This window comes from Dipodomys merriami, unplaced genomic scaffold (assembly GCF_024711535.1).
Source record: "Dipodomys merriami isolate MVZ:Mamm:240054 unplaced genomic scaffold, mDipMer1.0.p SCAF_266, whole genome shotgun sequence".
NCBI classification, from domain to species: domain Eukaryota; kingdom Metazoa; phylum Chordata; class Mammalia; order Rodentia; family Heteromyidae; genus Dipodomys; species Dipodomys merriami.
In genome coordinates this window covers 251,138-257,811 of record NW_027204115.1, presented here as the reverse complement: position 1 = coordinate 257,811, position 6,674 = coordinate 251,138, and positions in this window count along the sequence as shown.

The window sequence follows — 6,674 nt, the reverse complement described above, 5'->3', positions numbered from 1 at the left end:
GAACAACACAACCAACTCCTCCCAATTGAAGTAAAAAGCTGAGCATACGCCTCAACAGAGGGGAGAAAACCAGGAAACAACACTCCCCCGGGAAGCACGCCTGTGACAACAAAAGACCTGGAGGCCCAGGACAAGAGAAGCCCAAACCCCACCAAAACTCCACCCATATACCCTAGACTGGGAATTGGGCAACACAGGCTGCCAGCACCTGATAGTAAGCAGGAGCTCAGACTGTTAAGGCGGCTCAGCAATAGAGTGATAGTCTTGGATGTATGAGGCCCTGGATCTGATTCCTCAGCATCACAAAAGCAAAAAGGGTCAGAAGTGGTGCTGTGGCTCAAACGGTAGGGTGCCAGCCTTGAGCTGAAAAGCTGAGGGACAGCACCCAAACCTAGAGTTCAAGCCCACAACCAGCCCAAAACAAATAAACAAAAACACATCAGGAGCCCATAGCAGACTCCAGCATTTGGGAGAGTGCATCCAGAGCATCTGTTCTTCACAAGAGCACCCGTAGGAGCAAACACAAGCAGTCTAGGCTGCTCAACCCTTCCAAAGGCGGGAACTGTCAGCAATCTACAGCAGAGAGCTGAGAATCCTAAGTAAGTCAGAATAGCAGCTGGAAATAGGCTCCCAACAGAACCCAGATCAGGCACAGACTCTCTCTACCAATACAGAATCAGCAACCAAGCAAAGACAGACACACCAAAACAAAATTGAAGAGCAGTCTCCTGAACCTCCATGCGAAAATCACAGAGAAAAATCACAAGGTTTACTACCACCCAGGACAGCAAGCTCACCTCAAAAGCCAGCAGCCACACAGGGGAGAGCCCCAGTGGGAGCAAAGCAGGAATGGAAGACAAAGGCTACTTCCAAGGGTTGCTGGAGGCAATGACTCAAGAAATAAAGCGAGAAATTTATCAGAAATTGAAAGAGCACAAGGATGAACTATCCAAAGAGATACAGGGTATCAAACAAGAGATGCATGCAAAAATAGAAGCTGCACAAACCTCAATAAGAAGTGAGATAAACGCCAAATTAGAGGTAATGCATACCTCATTGAGAGGTGAGATCAGTACTCTGAGAACCAACATTGAATCCATAAAGGGATCCATTTCCTCCATGCAAACCACAATAGAAGCCACTGTCAACAGAGTGAATGAAATGGAAGGTCGAGTGTCAGATACAGAAGACAGAATACACCAACTGGACCAAAAAGTGACAGATATGGAAAAATTACTCAAATTAAACCAAAGGGATATTCAAGAGCAAGCAGATAATGCTAAAAAATTTAACCTTCGCATAATTGGAGTGGACGAAGGTGAGGAATTCCAGAGCAAGGGAATGCAACACCTATTTAACAAGATAATCAATGAAAATTTTCCCCACCTCAAAAACGACCATCTTAACTACATCACAAAAGCTTATCGAACACCCAACAAGCAAGACCCCAGGAGAAACACTTCTAGACACATTATAGTAAAAATGATAGATCTGAATAATAAGGAAACAATCCTGCATGCAGCAAAAATGAAGAAGGAGCTATACTACAATGGGAAAAAAATAAGAATTACTGCAGATCTCTCCACACAAACAATGAATGCAAGAAAAGCCTGGGAAAGCACCATACGAGCCCTGAGAGCCAATAACTGCCAACCCAGACTGATCTACCCGGCAAAGCTAGCATTCACATTTGATGGAGAACTGAAAACTTTTAATAGCAAAGAAAAACTAAATGAATACATAAACATTAAGCCAGCATTACAAAGAATTCTAAGAGGGGGGACACAACCTGAAGAAAGCAGCCAGGAACTGGGGCCTGCCCCAAACAGGCATTACTCAAAGTCTAACTGAGCAAGCACAGGAGGAAAGGAAAAAAGAAAAACTTAGGAAAACGGAATGGCAGGGACAACAATGCATCTCTCTATACTTTCTCTTAATATAAATGGGCTGAATTCGCCAATTAAAAGAAAACGAACTGAGGACTGGATAAGAAAACAAGACCCATCCATCTGTTGCCTTCAGGAGACCCACCTCTCAGCCAAACATACAAACAAACTCAGAGTGAAGGGGTGGAAAAGGATCTACCAATCAAACGCCCCCAGTAAGAAAGCAGGTGTAGCTATCCTGATATCTGACAAAATAAACTTTTCATTAAAATCAGTACAGAAAGACAAGGACGGACACTACATATTAATAAAGGGAACAATCCAAGAGGAGGATATAACCATCATCAACTTATATGCCCCAAATATTGGTGCACCCAGATATGTCAAACAAATGCTCTCAAACTTACAGAATAAAATAGATCCCAATACGATAATACTAGGAGACTTTAACACACCACTCTCACCAAAGGACAGGTCTACCAACCAGAGGATTGGCAAAGAAGCTACCGAATTAAGAGAGGCCATACTTCAAGCGGAATTAACTGACATCTACCGAGTATTTCACCCTAAAACAACACAGTACACATTCTTCTCAGCAGCTCACGGAACTTTCTCCAAAATAGACCATATCATAGTTCATGCAAGGAACTTAAGCAAATACAAAGGGATCGACATAATCCCCTGTATCCTATCTGACCACAGTGGAATCAAGCTAGCTCTCAATAACAAAGCATACCGCAGAAATTTCTCCAATACATGGAAATTGAACAGCACACTCCTTAACAATGCCTGGATAACAGAAGAGATCAGAGAAGAAATAAAGCACTTCCTACAACTCAATGAAAATGAAAACACCTCACAAAGAAACTTGTGGGACACAGCAAAAGCAGTCCTGAGGGGCAAATTTATTGCCCTCAGTGCCCACATCAAGAGAATGGAGACAGACCAAGTAAATAACCTCATGTTGCAATTAAAACAGCTAGAAAAACAGGAAAAAATGGAACCTAAAGCTACTAGAAGAAGCCAGATAACCAAATTAAAAGCAGAGATTAACCAATTAGAAAATCAGAAAACCATAACCAAAATAAACCAAACAAAAAGCTGGTTCTTTGAAAAAATAAACAAAATTGATGGCCCATTGGCTAGATTAATTAAAAAAAGAAGAGAGGAAACCCATATTAATAGGATTAGGGATGCCACGGGAAACATCACCACACGTACCCAAGATATCCAAACAATTCTAACAGACTACTTTCAAAAGCTATACTCTCTAAAGGAAGAAAATCGGGCAGAAATGGATGCATTTTTAGAGAAATACAAGTTGCCCAAACTGAGCAAAGAAGAAGTTAACCAATTAAATAAGCCAATATCCTATAATGAGATACAGGAAGCTATCAAAAGTCTTCCAACAAAAAAAAGCCCAGGACCAGATGGATTCACAGCAGAATTCTATAAGACCTTTAAACAAGAACTAATACCCATACTCCTCAAGCTCTTCAGAGAAACAGAGAAGGAAGGAGCTATCCCAAACTCATTCTACGAAGCCAATATCACACTCATCCCCAAACCAGGCAAAGACCCAACCAAAAAGGAGAATTACAGGCCTATCTCCTTGATGAACACAGATGCAAAGATCCTTAACAAGATTCTAGCTAACAGAATCCAGAAACACATAAAAAAAATAATTCACTATGACCAGGTAGGCTTCATCCCAGAGACACAGGGATGGTTTAACATACGTAAGTCAATAAATGTAATCCAACATATCAACAGAGCCAAGGTCAAGAATCACATGATTATCGCTACAGATGCAGAAAAGGCCTTTGACAAAATTCAACATTCATTCATGCTAAAAGCTCTGGAGAAAATAGGAATAGAAGGAACATTTCTAAAAACAATAAAAGCCATTTATGACAGACCAATAGCCAATATTATACTTAATGGGGAAAAGCTACAACCAATTCTCCTAAAATCAGGAACAAGGCAAGGATGCCCACTGTCTCCACTCCTCTTCAATATAGTCCTAGAACCCTTAGCCAGGGCAATAAGGCAAGAAAAAGATATTAAAGGGATCCTCATAGGAAAAGAAGAAGTTAAACTATCCCTTTTTGCAGACGACATGATACTATACCTCCACGATCCCAAAAACTCCATCCCCAAACTCTTAGAAATCATAAATCACTTTGGCAAAATAGCAGGATACAAAATAAACCCACAAAAATCAGTTGCCTTCCTATACACTGATAATGTACAGGAAGAGAGGGAAATAAAGGGAGCAACCCCATTCACAATAACCTCCCGAAAAATAAAATATTTAGGAATTAACCTAACCAAAGATGTAAAAGAACTATTTAATGAGAACTATAAAAAGTTAAAGAAAGAAATTGCAGAAGACACTAGGAAATGGAAAGACCTCCCATGCTCCTGGATAGGCCGACTTAATATAGTAAAGATGGTAATACTTCCAAAACTAATATACAAATTCAACGCAATTCCTATTAAAATCCCAATGACGTACATCACTGAAATACAGAAAACAGTCCAAAAATTCATATGGAACAACAAAAGACCTAGAATAGCCAAAACAATTCTAGGGGATAAAGACAATATGGGAGGGCTATCCATGCCGAACTTCAAACTCTACTACAGAGCTATAATAACAAAGACAGCATGGTACTGGCACAAAAACAGACCCGAAGACCAATGGAACAGAATAGAAGATCCAGAAATAAATCCACAGGCCTACAGCCAGCTGATATTCGACAAAGGAGCCAAAGACATACAATGGAAGAAACACAGCCTCTTCAACCGCTGGTGCTGGGAAAACTGGGCAGCCACATGCAGAAAACTAAAAGTGGACCCCAGCCTATCACCATGCACCAACATCAACTCAAAATGGATTAAAGACCTTAACATTAAACCTGAATCTCTGAAACTACTGCAGGACAGAGTAGGAGAGACACTTGAACTAATAGGCACAGGAAGGAACTTCCTGAACAGAGTCCCAGGGTCACAACAAATTGGAGAGAGACTTGACAAATGGGACTACCTTAAAATAAAAAGCTTCTGCACAGATAAAGCTATCGCAACCAAGCTAGAAAGACAACCAACTAATTGGGAAAAAATATTTACCAGCAATATATCAGACAAGGGGTTAACATCCTGTATATACAGGGAACTCAAGAAACTAATCCCTCCCAAACCCAACACACCAATTACTAAATGGGCAAGGGAACTAAAGAGGGACTTCTCAAATGAAGAAATAAAAATGGCAAAGAAACACATGAGGAAATGTTCATCATCCCCGGTGGTGAAGGAAATGCAAATAAAGACAACCCTGAGATACCACCTTACCCCAGTCAGAATGTCCCACATCCACAAATCAGCCAACGACAAATGCTGGAGGGGATGTGGAGAACGAGGAACGCTATTACACTGCTGGTGGGAATGTACACTCATACAACCACTTTGGAAAGCAGTCTGGAGGGTCCTTAGAAAGCTAAAGATTGACCTCCCTTACGACCCAGTCATACCACTTCTAGGCATCTACCCTGAACAACAGGAACCAATATACAAGGACACGTGCACCTCCATGTTTATTGCAGCACTGTTCGCAATAGCTAGGATATGGAAACAACCTAGATGCCCCACCACAGATGAATGGATCCAAAAATTGTGGTATCTATACACAATGGAATATTATGCAGCCATTAGAAATGACAAAATAATGGCATTTGCAGGGAAATGGATAGAGCTAGAAGGAATCATGTTGAGCGAGGTAAGCCAAGAACGAAGAGACAAACAGTACATGGTCTCCCTGATAAGTGGATGATGAATCCAAAATGTTAGGTGATATGACAAAACTAACAGGACTTAAGAAACAAAGAACTCCCACTCATCTGGTTGAACCACTACTAAATATCCCCATGCTGCTGATCACATATATGGTATATAACATATGAGCACCGTTATATATTACAGACTGTGATAGACAATTTGCTCCAGGAAAGTTAGAATGAACTTGTGACTTTAAATGAGCATCATTATTCCACAATACTGTGAATTTCCGGAAATTAAGTAATCACTTAATCACGATCAAAAAAAAAAAAAAAAAAGAACCTTGGGGAAGGGAGGGAGGGAGGGGATGGTAGGAGGAAAACAATGGAGGGGGTAACAATGTTCAAGAGGAAGTGGAAGTGTACTCATTACCTCACTCATGTAACTGTAACCCTCTGTATAGTATCTCTACAATAAAAAAAATTAAAAAAAAAAAATAAAAAAAAAAATAAAAAAAAAATAAATAAATAAATTAAAAAAAAAAAAAAAAAAAAGAGAAGCAAGAAAAGACCCAATCCAGTAGATGGAAAGAAATAATTAAAACTAAATCAAAATTAAATGAATTAGAATACAAATAATCATACAAAGAATCAACAAAACGAAGAGTTTGTTCTTTGAAAGAATTAACAAAATTGACAGACCCTTGGCAAATCTTATCAGAAAAAGAAGAGAACATACCCAAATAAATAAACTCAGAGATGAGAATAAAAACATCACCACAGAAACAACCAAGATTCAGAACATTATACTGGAATACTTCTCAAAACTTTATGCTAATAAGTTTGAGAACTTGGCAGAAATAGACTTTTTCCTAGCAAATATTGACATGTCAAAACTAAACCAAGATGAGTTAAACCATCTTAACAGGCCCATATCAAGCATTGAAATAGAAACAGCAATAAGAGACCTCGCATCTAAGAAAATCCCAGGACCAGATGGCTTTACAATGGA